This window comes from Danio rerio, chromosome 23 (assembly GCF_049306965.1).
Source record: "Danio rerio strain Tuebingen ecotype United States chromosome 23, GRCz12tu, whole genome shotgun sequence".
Classification (NCBI taxonomy): domain Eukaryota; kingdom Metazoa; phylum Chordata; class Actinopteri; order Cypriniformes; family Danionidae; genus Danio; species Danio rerio.
This window is the reverse complement of record NC_133198.1, coordinates 38,084,353-38,100,232: the sequence shown is the minus strand read 5'-3', so window position 1 is coordinate 38,100,232 and position 15,880 is coordinate 38,084,353. Positions and strand designations below refer to the sequence as shown.

At 35.1% G+C, this 15,880-nt stretch overlaps 1 protein-coding gene across 31 annotated transcripts in view; it reads right to left on the bottom strand.

Annotated features, from left to right (window-relative positions):
- si:ch211-236h17.3 overlaps nucleotides 1-15,880 on the bottom strand; it is a 416,859-nt gene that overhangs the window by 46,613 nt on the left and 354,366 nt on the right. For 7 of the 31 annotated variants that reach the window (XM_073939290.1, XM_073939265.1, XM_073939288.1 and 4 more), the window contains 2 exons: nucleotides 3,945-4,111; nucleotides 1,644-1,783 (listed from right to left, as the gene is read on the bottom strand). The exons of the other annotated variants lie outside the window; for them this stretch is intronic. The gene's annotated coding sequence lies outside the window, so the exon portion shown is untranslated. The remainder of the gene's footprint in view (nucleotides 1-1,643; nucleotides 1,784-3,944; nucleotides 4,112-15,880) is intronic. 31 annotated transcript variants of the gene reach the window in all.

Below are 15,880 nucleotides of genomic sequence, written 5' to 3'. Positions count from 1 at the left end.
ACTAAGACAGTTTAATGGTGAAGAGATTGATCCAATAAGCCTATTGATAGAAGGTTTGCATAGACATGTCATGCTCCCTTGTAAAAGTCTTTTGTAGTCTTTTCAAAATGCAGTATTTTATTTTGATATATTTGTGGCTGCTGTGTTTTGTATTTTATTTTGATACACTTAAAATCGAGGTAATTTGTATTTTATTTAAAAATACATTTCAATGTATTTTTTGCCCAACCTTGAGTATAGCTAAATAATATTTAACCACGGATTTACTACAAAAATGTGAAACAGCCAACATCCATTTATCCAGTGATTCAAACTACTGGGTAATTTGACATATATTGATGATTTGAATTGATAATATTGAATAAATCATTTGCGTTAGGGTGATTACAAGGGCCATAAAGAGTGTATGGAAATATTTCCAGAAAAACCTCACAATCCAGAACATGATCGCAAAATAATGGTGTCCGAGGCATATAATAATGTTAAGAGTTTTAAGGTTATGTATTGCAAGTTACTCAATTTTGAATAACACTAATAATGATAACCAGAAAAGCAACATGTTACTTTTAAATTTGAGTTACTTTTTACACATTTCGGTTTTGGTGCATAAAAAAAGCCTTACATTTGTCAAATTATATATTATTACAAACAAACAAGTCCAGCCAAGATGAAAAAAGTAACGTAATGTTGGAATATCACGCCAATTCCATGCATGTTCAATAAGAAAGGGTCTGGAGAGTGTTTTCTTCAATGCCAAAAATATTAGTAATTTATTAGATACAAATGAATAATTCGATCACAGAGTTACATTACCCCAATGCAATACAAGAATTAAATCAAGAGGTTTGCAACTAACTTAAGTTTCCTGACTCCAGCATATATACACAACTGATATTAACGCGTGCAGTTTTGGTGTAACGTCACTTATCGGTCATTCTGCAGTCCTTTGGCTCTTATACCCCCATACATACTTCCTCTTTCTGCAACCCTTCTCTGCATACCAGGATTGAACAGTTACATGCATCTTAAATATATTTCACAACTTCTACAAGCATCATGACAACTTGTAACATCTCTAGACTTTGTATTAAACAAAGGCCCCCACACTTTTTGCTTTTTCCTCTTGTCAGCATGTTCCTTAAAAAAGTATGCAGCACAGTAAAAAAAGAGGAAGTGTGTCTGGTCAAGATGTGTTATAATACAAAAGAAAATATTGATTAATCTGTTGTTAGTCAAAACATTTTACCAAGAAATCAAAACACAAAATTAATACAAATAAATTAATTTTTTCCACACTACTTTTCCTAAAAAGTAACTAGAATATAATGCAAAAGTGTAATGAATTACATTTTAAAAGTAACTTTACCCAACACAGGGGGCTAAAACCCATAGCATCCCTCGATTATTATGAACAGTAACATCAAATATTTCATTTTTAAAACCTTAAAGGAATTGTTCAGCAGAACGGGAACCTAAATTCTATATTCCTCAATCCTATATACTTCATGATCCCCATAATACACATAGACTACACGTCTAGATGTATACAAGAGCCAGTTAAAGCTCAAATCGATGAAAGAAAAACACCCATAAACACCATTGTATCTGACATCAAAACATTCACATTGGCGCATAAAACATACCAGTTCTTTCTCTGGATTTCAGCAAGATGTTACTTTTTAAATCTAGATGTTACATATTTCAGAAATCTCACTCCATATCCCTGTATCGCCTGCAGTGGGCAACACATCAAAGACGTCTTGATCTTCTCTTCTGTCCTCCGCTGCCAAAGAGAAACCGAAGAGATGTAAGAACTCAGATAGGACCAAAAAAACAGCAGGTCATCCCAAAGACACAAGCCATGAAAGATGTGAAAACTAGGCCAAGCAGCGAGAACAGTTCTAACACTGCTGGGTTGAAGCTGTCAAGTAAGGTGGGTCTGAGACTACTAGTTTAAATGCTTGTATTTGTCTAACCAAAGGAATTTTTTATTATACATATGTGGCATGGACAGAATAACAAGTTGAGTGGAAAAGGACAGAATGCTCAAGCTTATGGGATTTCTTGTCACAGCGACAATGCTGAATATCACGATTCAACCCACATAGAAATCTGATATGGCAATATGGGCTATTAATATCAATATCGCAAAGTGCAAATCTGCATTAGTCACATGGCAGAATGTACAATATCAAGTTGGGATTTTAATAAACCAGAAACCACAGTTCAGAACGTATTATTTTACAACTGATTATTGAAATTCAGTACCTCAGTACTGTTAGACTTTATTTAGAATAATTTTGGATAAATTTGTATATTTTATGGAGATTCACTCCCCGTTAAAATAATTTAATCAATGTAAAACTGTGAATTCTTTCCAAACAGCTGCTTAAGTCATATTGTGAAATCATATTCATATCGTAATATATATATATCGCAGAAAACATAAATATCGCAATGACAGTTTTTTTCAATATTGTGCAGCCCTAATGGCAATATATGCAAATGATATGTATGATATACAAGTTCATATTTAAATTTCTTATATATAAAGTGTGTCATATATGCACTTATATATATTTGCATATAAATGACTAAATAGCTATATATTAAAACACACACACACACACACACACACACACACACACACACACACACACACACACACACACATATATATATATATATATATATATATATATATATATATATATATATATATATATATATATATATATATATATATATATATGTATATATATATATATATATTATTCCAATGGTTATTAACACTCACTGGCCACTTTATTAGCTACACCTGGTCAACTGCACGTTAACGCACAGTAACCACTTGTTACAACCAAGATAAGCATAAGAGAATATCTGAATGCCCAACACGTCCAACCTTGAGGCGGATGGGCTACAGCAGCAGAAGACCACACAGAGTGCCCTTCCTGTCTGCAGCGACATTCGGATGATAGGGTCAGAATTTGGTGTCAACAACATGAAAGCATGGATCCATCCTGCCTTATATCAACGGTTTAGGCTAGTGGTGGTGTAGTGTGGGGGATATTTTACTGGCACACTTCGGGCCTAGTAGTACCAATTGAGCATTGTGTCAACACCACAGCCTACCTGAGTATTGTTGCTGACCATGTCCATCCCTTTATGACCTCAGTGTACCCATCTTCTGATGGCTCCTTCCAGCAGGATAATGCGCTATGTTGTAAAGCGCGAATCATCTCAGACTGGCTTCTTGAACATGACAATGAGTTTACTGTACTCAAATGGCCACCACAGTCCCCCGAACTCAATCCAATAGAGCACCTTTGGGATTTGCTGGAATAGGTGCTTTGCATTATGGATGTGCAGCTGACAAATCTGCAGCAACTGCGTTATGCTATCAAGTCAATATGGACCAAAATCTCTGAGGAATATTTCCAGTATCTTGTTGAATCCATGCCATGAAGAATTAAGGCAGTTCTGAAGGCGAAAGGTCCAACCTGGTACTAGTAAAGAGTACCTAATAAAGTGGCCAGTGAGTGTATGTGTCACATGTGATTTGCATATCTTTTTGGATCATATTTCTGCATGGGTGCCCAGAACACACTTAATTGTTTTGTATGTTCAGTAGATTCTGTTACAAAATGTTACTGAACTAAAATAATAATAATAATTAAAATAGATTAAACATTTGTCATTTAAAACTGACCTAATACTGACAGTGTGAACGATACATGAACTGTATAACCTATTTCTTGGGCCTTTCTAAAGAAACTAACAAAAGTACCAAAGCCCAAGGGTAAGCGCACCCTAAAGTGTGAGCACAGAAGAACCCTACTGTGAGAGAGAAAAAAAAAAACACTCATGATTTTAAATGTAAATACTAGCAGGTGTTAATGTAATACATTTTCTACCCTTATCTAAACTTGTCCACAACTTACCTCACCCTATAGCAGTTTCTGAATAGCAAATGTTTGTCAGAAATGTCCTTTTAAAGTCTCTTAAACAGAAGATGAAAGTGTGACTTTTTAAGAGGTGCTCCGGCTGTTCTTCAGTTCTCAGCTTGGTGTCTCTCACATACAGCGCAGCTTCTCTTCTGAAACACAGCCTGACAGAACAAAACCTGTGTGACTTACTGTATCAATTCTGCAATACAGTAGAAGTGTGGAAGTCTTTAGATGCATTGAAAAATTTAGTATACACTAACAAAGTCAACTTTAGTTTGAATTTGTATTATATATATATATATATATATATATATATATATATATATATATATATATATATATATAGTGCTAAGCATAACTGAGTACACCCTATTTTGAAAATGAATATTTTTAACCATTTCTCAGTGAATATGGGTGATATATTTTGGTGCATTTAGAAAAAAAACTGATTTATTAAACATATATTATTAAAATAATATTTTAGTGACAGGACGAAAAAAAACTATTACAAACTACAAAATTTTTACAAATTTTACAAATATTTTTACTTTCTCTCGATTTTCGCTCTTTATTTATAACATTTTTATTCAGTATATTATAAAAATGGGCTACTATTTTTGACCGTTATCATTATTTATTTAGTTAGATTAGCTCCAGATTTGGCTTCAGTACTGACTAATCTAATGTATATGCACAAAAATAATATTGTAAAGCATCCTATAGAAATATTCATTTAAATGAGAGATTTGTGAGGGGTGAACTCACATATGCTGATCTCTGTTTATACCGCTATATGTACACAAGTAAAGCATATACTTCAACTTGCAGTACTTAAAATATAATTTCAACTTTAGGTCATTACACTCCATATATCAATCTATGTATGTATATATATGTGTGTGTGTGCATAATTTTTTCAAGACATATAATATATAACACAATTATATATATATATATATATATATATATATATATATATATATATATATATATATATATATATATATATATATAATTTTTTTTATATGAATATTATGTATGCCATGGTAAGTATGCCAACATTATTGGATTATGTTTATGTTCACCCATCCATCCAATCATGACAATGTAAAAATATAAACAATTCATATCATATTATATAATACATTTATGTACTATGTATATACTGTATGTAGACACTCACTGGCCACTTTAATAAGTATATCTTACTAGTACCGTGTTGGACCCCGTTTTGCCTTCAGAACTGCCTTAATCCTTCGTGGCATAGATTCTTCAAGGTGCAGGAAATATTTATCCGAGATTTTGGTCCATATTGACATGATAGCATCACCCAGTTGCTGCAGATTTCTCCCGTTCCACCACATCCCAAAGGTGCTCTATTGGATTGAGTTCAGGGGACTGTGGAGGCCATTTGAGTACAGTGAACTCATTGTCGTGTTCAAGAATCCAGTCTGAGATGATTCGCGCTTTATGACATGCCGTGTTATCCTGCTGGAAGTAGCCATCAGAAGATGAGAACACTGTGGTCATAAAGAAATAGACATGATCAGACGCAATACTCAAGTAGGGTGTGGCGTTGACACGATGCTCAACTGTTACTAATAGGTCCAAAGTGTGCCAAGAAAACCCCATTACACCCCCACAGGCCTGAACAATTGATACAAGGCAGGATGGATTCATGCTTTCATGTTGTTGATGCCAAATTCTGACCCTACCATCTGAATGCTGCAGCAGAAATCGAGACTCATCAGACAAGGCAACGTTTTTCCAAATTTCTATTGTCGAATTTTGGTGAGCCTGTGCGACTTGTAGCCTCAGTTTCCTTATTTTAGCTGACAGAAGTGGTGTAGTCTTCTACTGCTGTAGCCCAACTGCCTTAAGGTTCAACATATTGTGCGTTCAGAGATTCTGATGAACCAGATGAACCTCTGATGAACCAGAGATTCAGATGAACCAGTCTGGCCATTCTCCTCTGACCTCTGGCATCAACAAGGCATTTGCGCCTACAGAACTGCCGCTCACTGGATATTTTCTCTTTTTCAGGCCATTTTCTGTAAACCCTAGAGATAGTTGTGTGCGTAAAATTTATAGTAGATCAGAAGTTTCTGAAATACTCAGAACAGCCCGTCTGGCACCAACAACCATGCCATGTTCAAAGTCCCTAAAATCTCCTTTCTTCCCCATTCTGATGCTCGGTTTGAATCGCAGCAGATTGTATTGACCATGTCTACATGTTTAAATGTATTGAGTTGCAGCCATGTGATTGGCTGATTAGAAATTTGCGGTAACGAACAGTTGGAAAGTTGTACCTAATAAAGTGGCTTTATTATTATTGTATGTACAATGTGTAAAAAATTTTTTAGAATTGTGTCTCACATTTAATGACATAAAAGAAACTGAAATTCAGTTTGACATGGAAACACCACCAATAATGCACTTGTAACAGCTTGAAAACAAACACGATTTTGTAGTGTCCTGCAAAAACAGCTGCTCTCCATTTTAGTCAAAAGGACATATTTCACAATTAGCATATTTTAAATGAGTCATTTATATTAATACCCAAACCAAACTCTCCACCACAATACTGAGGGTGTTGCTGTGTGATTGCTGCATACATTTTTATTTTTTCATCATGTTGCTGTGCGGTTGCTAGGGGGCTCAGGATAGTTGCTTGCTGACCAAATCAAAAGAGACCAACCCCACATCTCTTTGATATTCCAATCTCTATATGTACGGCTGACGCAACTTCTTCAATGTAAGTCAATGGGATTCTTTCACAGAGAGATTACTGTAGTCACACTAATCAGCAGCGCAGCTCTTTTGACGGTCACATGCTGGTGGTGCTAGTCACACCTCAAGGGTCCTGTGAGTGAATTCAGTTATCAGACGCAGATATTTCCACCCAGAGATAAAGACTGAGAGACAGTGAGGTGAAGGATTAGGTTGGTCATGACTGTGACGTAAAATGTACGACTGGACTGACAAACGTCAACCGACCATTAAATAGATCATGTTTTTTGTAGACCTGACCTTGTAGTAGAGGTGGATCATAACAAGAAGAGATAAATGGGACATTCAAATCAACATAATTTGATGAGAAATATTTACTTTGGCCATCAGCACTGTTTGGCCGACTACACTGTTAAAAAAAAGATTGTTGCCTTAATGTTTTTTTAGAGAGGCACAAAAAGGTCACTGGTTCGAGTCTCGGCTGGGCCAGTTGGCATTTCTGTGTGGAGTTTGCATGTTCTCCCTGTGTTAGTGTGGGTTTCCTCTGTGTGCTTTGGTTTCCCCCACAGTCCAAAGAATTGCACAATAAGTGAATTGAATAGACTAAATTGGCTATGGTGTATGAGTGTGTGCGCGAATGAGTGTGTATAGGTGTTTTCCTGTGCTAGGTTGCGGCTGGAAGAGCATTCGTTGCGTAAAACTTATGCTGGAATAGTTGGCGGTTCATTCATCTGTTGCGACCCCTGATAAATAGGGACTAAGCCGAAGGAAAATATATGAAGGAATGTATTAGTTTTTTGTTGTTGTTGTTTAATCAATTAATCAATTATTTAATTCCGTATAGCTTAAAAACACAGTAAAAACCTGGTTGACTTATTAAAATTATGTTAATTAAAGTGGCATTTGATGTCATGACTTTTCGACATATTTTTTATTTGACAGTGTATACACAAACATTTTAGCTGTTTATTCAAACTACTTATTTAAAATTAGCTGAATAAACACAATCCTTGAGTCTTTTTGGGGACGACTTAATTATTTTACGTTCAATCCACTTGTAATTAAGTTAACTTAATTGATTTATGTTGGAATAACATGAAAGAATTTTTTGGAACCCAGCATTTATTTTATACATTATTGATAGAATTGATACATCATACTGGTGAGTTGACTGATAAAATGTTATCTTGATATTTTTGGGGATTTATTTATTTGATAATAATAGTTAATCAGTAATTTCCCGAGTGTGTTTTAATGCTGATTTAGGCCTGTTATTGATAAATAATTATGACTCGAAAATCATCAGTAGAAGGCAGCAAGTTATTTTCTTCTTGAGTAATGTATTAATGATTCATTCACAATCAGTTGATTCAGATAAAAACAAAGCAAGTTGATGTCTTTATGAGTGGATCATCTTTATTTGGAAACAGATTAATTCTGGATTGGAATTCACACGTTTATTTGGAATTCCAGAATGTAGATTCATTCACATCAAAACAGAAAAAAGGCAATATTGTGTCTAAAAGGGAACTTAACATTAAATTCTTGCTTATGTAAAACTGTTTATGTATCACGTTAGCATATACCACTCTTGCTTTGTGAAATTACAATTGTTAAAACTATACCAGGTCTTAAAATGTTTTTTTGTTTTGTTTCTTCTTTTGGTTTTATAACATTAATTAGATGCTAACTATAAATGTCAGATTTTTTTGTGTTAATAATAATAATAATAATAATAATAATATATATATATATATATATATATATATATATATATATATATATATATATATATATATATATATATATATACATATATATATATATATATATATATATATAYAYATATATATATATATATATATATACATATATATATATATATATATATATATATATATATATATATATATATATATATATATTTAAATCTTGTAATGTTTGTAAACCTACACTGTAAAAAAATGCAAGGTTACATGCAATTCACTCATATTGTCTCAACACAAATCGATTAGGTTAACTTAACAGATTTGATAAATTGAGTGGACTGAACACAAAAGTTGTCCCAACAAAATCTCAATAATTGTGCTGTTTCAGCTCATTTTCATTCATTCATTCATTCATTCATTCATTCATTCATTCATTCATTTAATTTTTGGCTTTGTCCCTTTATTAATCAGGGGTCACCATAGTGAAATGAACCACCAACTTATCCAGCATGTTTCATGCAGTGGATGCCCTTCCAGCCACAACCCAACACTGGGAAACACCCATACACTTTTGCATTCACACACATAAACTTCAGTCAATTGAGCTTGTTCAATTGACCTATAGCACGTCTTTGGAATGTGGGGGAAACCGGAGCACCCCAAGGAAACCCACGCCAACACGGGGACAACATGCAAAGTCCACACAGAAATGCCCACTGACCCAGGCAGGACTTGATATCCAGCGACCTTCTTGCTGTGAGGTGCTAACTACTGCGCCACTATGAAACCCTCAGCTCATTTTAAACACTTTAACCCCCAGTTTCACAAACAAGGTTTAAGGCTAGTCAAGATTCAATTGCATGTTTGAGCTGTCTCAACTCAAAATAACTTGCAGTGAGATATCTTAAAATACAACAGCGTTCACTCCAGCCTAAACAGCGTTTAGAATTCAAGACCATTTAGTTCTTTTGGTTTGGCCTTTATTATTTTTATATAGGTTCTGTGCATTTTATCTCACTCACTTAGGTCAGTTTTACAATTTTTTAAGTTGTCATTTTCCTGAAGAAAATTGTTCTTGAAATAAGTTGGGAGATTACAGTTGAAGTCAGAATTATTACCCCCCCAAATAATTCCCAAATGATGTTTAAAAGAGTAAGGGAATTTTCACAGCATGTCTGACAATAGTTTTTCTTCTGGAGAAAGTCTTGTTTTATTTTGGCTAGAATAAAAGAAGTTGTCAATTTTTTAAAAACATTTAAAGGACAAAACTATTAGCCCCTTTAAGCAATATATATTTTTTCGATAGTGTACAGAACAAACCATCATTATACAATAACTTGCCTAATTACCCTAACCTGCCTAGTTAACCTAATTAACCTAGTTAAGCCTTTAAATGTCACTTTAAACCATATAGAAGTGTCTTTAAATATTCTAGATAAATACTGTCATCATGGCAAAGATAAAATAAAATAATTAGTTAATTTAAATAGTTAAGCTATTAGTTAAATAAATTATTAGAGATGAGTTATTAAAACTATTATGTTTAAAAATTGTGTTGTAAAAAAAATCTTCTCTCCGTTAAACAGAAATTGGGGAAAAATAAAAAGGGCGCTCATAATTCTGACTTCAACTGTATGTATTACATTCCTTTACCTATCCAATTATTTCTGTAAAATCAGAAAAATCCTTTAAGCTTCGTGTTTAATCATATGTCTATATCACACATAAAAATATGCTAAATGTGTTTGATAACATGTTTTATTTGAAACCCATGCACTCACATTTACATAATTTCTTTCACGTGATTACATAAAAATGTTCCAAAGCTACCTTTAAAGATGGTTCATATGTGTTCCAAACATTTCACGTGTATATTAAACACTTCAAAGCTCATGTGCTTTTTCTGTAAGGGGTCTCAAATTATATTTTAAATTAAGATAACCACGTTGCAACTAACTTATCTGCTTAGAACTAACATCTGCTTGTAAGCACAGCTTTAGAATATATGGTCTGTCCCTAATGTACTTCTATATCCTATTTAGATGTGCATAAATAAATACACTTACAAAAAATTCCATTTTATGATGTGAACAACAAGAATTATGAAGACCTTCAGTCAAGACATGCAATCCACATGCAATTAACATAGATGCTGTAATAAATCGATCCATTAGAGGGCAGTAGTGCATTAAGCATCACTGCTGAAGAGTCTTAATCATCGCTCCAAGCCTTTTTCTGTTGATTATTTCCTTCAGCGAGAGGTTAACTGTTCTGACAAGCCATATGGGTGCAAAAATGCCATTTAACAGCGACACCAAACACTCTCGATTGTGACATTGCAGGCCGTGGTCTAAAATGGACACAAGTACAACCCAGCGTTAGTTTAAGAATGGCAGAATGCAACAAATGAACCTTCAGCATAGCAACCAGGAGAAGCTGATCAATATTCCGATGCCGTAAGCAAGTCTGAGAAACGCAGAAAAGACCAAATTGCCCCACGCTGAGCGAAAATGTTGAGTGTTTCGTGTCATTCAAACTTGAGCGCCGCTCCTCTTATCGTGATTGGTTTGTCGGATGATCATTTGATGGAGGATAAACACACACTCGTAGACTTGGGGAAATCATTGAGCTTTTTAATTCCCAAATCACCTCTCATCTTATATGGAGAGAAGCCCGGAGTGCCCCTTACTTACCGTCTTTTCATTGGCAAATTACCACACTTTTCAGTCAAAGACGGTTCTTTAGCAGCTGTATCTGAATTGGTCAGACGTGCACCGGGAACTGCAAAATGGTGGATGTCAAAACCAAAAGAGAGACTTCGACGTGAAAAAATTGCAGGGCGGTGTATAATTGAACACATGCATGGCACTTCAGAGCAGGTCAGAGATTTGCTAAATCGCTCTACGCCAAGGTGGTTACGGAGGATTACAGTCAGCGGCTGATACAGAAAGTGAAGGGACCTTGTGTAGTTCTCGAGAGCTTTGCGTTTTGAGCGACGCCGCGATACATTATTTATTTACATCCTCATTCTATAATAAAACAAACCCTGACTGAATGTGCTAAGGCCATTTGAAATTCCTCTTTTTTCCCCCTCCCTCCTCGGTGAATTATCATAAGAAGATTAGGAAAGTTGCATGATGACAGAGCAGAAGTCTATCAAACGCCTTTGATCTGCGGCTCCAGTCCCAGGTACTGCACAAAGCCTTTGACAGGGATTTGCTCTGGGCTGACTCTTTTTCAAATGATAATTACTGTTTTGTTGCTGCGCTCGCACTGAGCACGCACCGACTCTAACAAGCTAAAGAAGCTCAGAAATACACCCCAATAACCAAAGGAGAGCACTGATTGTTTGTGTCGTTCAGGACTCTGATTGAAGATTTTATTGTAAAGGACATGATTCTCTCAGATAACGTAACCTCATTTCAGTTTGGATCTCATTTTTGAATTCTGCAATCATTTGCCTATTTTTATTTTATTGCATGCAAAATGCTAGTCAAGTCAAACAGTTGGCTATTAATAAAACTCTCTATTTTGGCATTATTTACTCCCTATGAATCATAAAAAGCTGAAATATGTAGAAATTCAACCCTTTTTTAATAGTTTTGTGCAGTGCATCATCCGGAAAGTATTCAGAAGCTTTACTTTTTCCACATTTTTTATATAACTGCTTTATTCCAAAATGCATTTAATTCATTTATCTCCTCAGTGTTCTACACACAATACCCCATAATGACAATGTGAATAAAGATATTTTGAATTTGTATTGTGCAAATTCATTATAAATAAAAAAAAAACCTGAAAAATCACATGTACATAAGTGTTTACAGCCTTTGCCGTGAAGCTCTAAATTGAGCTCAGGTACATTCTGTTTCCACTGATCATTCTTGAAATGTTTCAGCAGCTTAATTGGAGTTCACCTGTGGTAAATTCAGTTTATTGGACTTGATTTGAAAAGGCAGGCACATTTCTATATAAGGTCCCAGGGTTGACAGTGCATGTCAAAGCACAAACCAAGCATGAAGACAAAGGAATTGTCTGTAGACCTTCAAGACAGGATTTTCGAGGCACAAGGAAGGTTGCAGAAAATTTTCTGCTGCTCTGAAAGTTCCAATGAACACAGTGGCCTCCATCATCCGTAAGTGGAAGATGTTTGAAACCGCCAGGACTCTTCCTAGAGCTGGCCGGCCATCTAAGCTGAATGATTGGGGGAGAAGGGCCTTAGTCAGGCAGGTGATCGATAACCTGATAGTAAATCTGTCTGAGCTCCAGCATTCTACTGTGGAGAGAGAAGAACCATACAGAAGGACAACTATTTGTGCAGCAATCCACCAATCAGGCCTGTTTGGTAGAGTGGCCAGACAGAAGCCACTCCTGCCTGGAATTTGCCAAAAGGCATCTGAAGGACACTCAGACCATAAGAAACTAAAATCTTCCAGCAGGACAATGACCCAAAGCACCCCACCAAAATATCAATAGAGTGGCTTCACAACAATTCAGTGAATGTCCTTAAGTGGCCCAGCCAGAGCCCAGACCTAAATTCTATTGAACATCTCTGGATAGATCTGAAAATGGCTGTACACTGTCATTTCCTGAACCTGATAGAGCTTGAAAGTTATTGCAAAGAGGAATAGGCTAAAATTCCTAAAGACCGGTGTACCAAGCTTGTGGCATCACATTCAAAAAGATATAAGGCAGTAGTTGCACAGCAGTAAACACTGATGGTTCTTGTCTGATTTTTCCTATGTGTCCCTTTGAAAAATAACATCACCTAACATTTAATTTTTTTTTTGCATGAACCATTTCAAATTATTGAAAGAAGTCAAAAATAAATGCTTCTTATCAAAGCTAGTTAAAATATTTATTTTGCTCAGATGATTTTTCTGAATTAAAAGCCATACGATAACACTAAAACCAAGCAAAAACAATCACAGTTTAGTAATCTGTGCAATCAAGCACAAATCTAACCTTCACCTGCATGTATGAGGAAAAAAAAAACGATGAGACATGAAAAATGTGCATGTCTGTATTTTTTTTTACATGGATGACTAAGCAGAGAAATGGCAGCGTTTCCAAATTAAAATTTAAGCACTAAAATTGCTTAATTGTGCGGTTATTTCACCAGCTTTATTAACATAAGCAATTCCTGGGACATAGCTACTACTATAGCAGAAAATTGGCATTCTGGCCAGAGGGAATTAAAAAGCTCAGCTTGTAAACGGTAGACTGAGATTTCTAAGCTAGCGGAACTGACATTTTCAGTTTCTCACCAATTATGATCCCAACCCTGTTCCTCCCTCGCCTCTTGAACACACTTTTAAACATTACAGATTACCATGCACACAGGGAGCGGATGCTTTAACATGCAATACTGATACTGAAGCCTGCAGTGGACAGGACTGATAACCTCAGAACACCCAGTGTATGGTTATTGTTGTTGCGTGTTTGGCCATGTGGCACTGATTGCAGTGTATTTTAAAAAAAAACAACATCTTGGGTTCTGGGAGTATAACTCCATAATATTTTAATGCGAAGGAGAAAAAAGCCAAAACATACTATAGTAAAAAATTTTGTAAATAAAACTTGCAGGCTATATAGAGTTGAGAGAAAAATGAGTAGCTCTCCTGTGAAATTTGAATCTTTTACAAATATTTCCCAAGAGTTTAACAAAGAGAAACACATTTGTAAACATAATAGTTTTTATTCATAACTTTCATAGCTCTTTTCTTTTGTCATTGCCACGATGACAGTATATAATATTTGTTCTTATGTGCAGCCGACAAATCTGCTGCAACTGCGTGATGCTGTCATGTCGATATGGACCGAAGGCAGGATGAAGGCAGTTCTGAAGGCAAAAGGGGGTCAAACCTGGTACAAGTAAGGTGTACCTAAAAAAAGTGGCCGGTGAGTGTATGTACATTTTATTTATTTATTTTTCTTTATTAGAAAGTTTTATTCCTTTTTTTTGGCCCAAATAAAAGCAGCTTTTTTATTATTCAATATTAAGGCAACATTAGTAGCCAACCTGATTTTTATTATATTAATATTTTATTATTATATATTATTATGAAATAATAATAGTGTTTGACTACTAATGAGATTTCTTCCAAATTTCAAATAAATATAACTGGCATTTATAATATTATAAAATTATATTATCATAAACAACCATTGGTTAAAATAGCAAAAAATGATGCCATAAATATTCAAAGAAAAGTATTACATTTGTTATTCTGCACCAGGGGTTATTATGCGCAGGCCCAACATATGAGGCACCAGCACCTATTCAGGGGTGTGCTAGAATTTGAGGCGTGCACTCGTAAATTACGATGATGATTTTTGTGCGTTCAATAAAGTGAATCTGATTACCGTTAGTTCCACAGCTAACTACCAGGCACCTGTAGAGTTAATACATTTGAGTAAAATATATACAAATAAAATAGACCGGGTGCTTTTTAAAGTTAATAGTCCCTTCAACACAGTGATACTGGTAAATATCCGGAAAATTACCGGAACGACTTTACCGGTAAATTCAAAGCATTGTTCATACAGGCAAGGACGTTCCAGAATTAACCGGTATACAGAAAGGTCTGTATGTGTGAAAAAGGGCTATTGACGATGAATGAGAGTAAAACCCGTGAGCCGTCTAACAAAAAAAGTGCTCTTCTGAATTAAATCAGCAGTATGGTCATCTGGATCTTTCAAGTGACCTTACTTTGAAGACACTACTGACTATAATTACATGGACATCAGTAATAGTTATTTGCCTTAATTTTAATAATATAATTAAGGTGTTACGTGAAGTGCTTTTTGAATGTTACGTCTCCCTGCTATTCACATTTCCTGCAGAAAGTTTCATATTTATTTTCTGCAGTTTCACTTTCACTCATGAACATTTCATTCATGCCATCTTGACAAACTGAGGTATTAGACGCACACAAGTATGGATTAAGGACTGGTGGAAGAGTGTTGTTTTAATGGAATTTAATACTGCACGCCGAACGAAACGAAAAAAATCTTTCACACTTCACAATGCGTGTCTGTGGCCCTTCAATGACTCGGTAGGTGCGTGTGGATCTTGTCGCAAACTACAGCGAAAAGTCCTGTCAGGGCTCTGCGAACTTGGCTTTGTGAATCCTGGTTTACAGTAGCTTCAACCACCTCCAACTCACACCTGCTAAATAGTATCTAGTAGTCTTGAACACCTTGATTAGTTGGATCAACTGTGTTTGTTTATGAGTAGAGCAAAACTGTGCAGAGCTGCGGCCCTCCAGGAATCGAGTTATACGCCAATGTTCTAGACCAACTGTTGTTATATTTAGTATTTTGACCAACTATAATATACTAAACAAAAAGCTGTAAAATAAATGGTATCAGACCTTTAATAAATAAAACCAATGTCAACATTTCACTCAAACTAAGACTTAAATCCAGTAATGTAGTGCTCAGCTTATTTGAGTACATCCTCTACAAATCTCTCATTTAAATTAATGT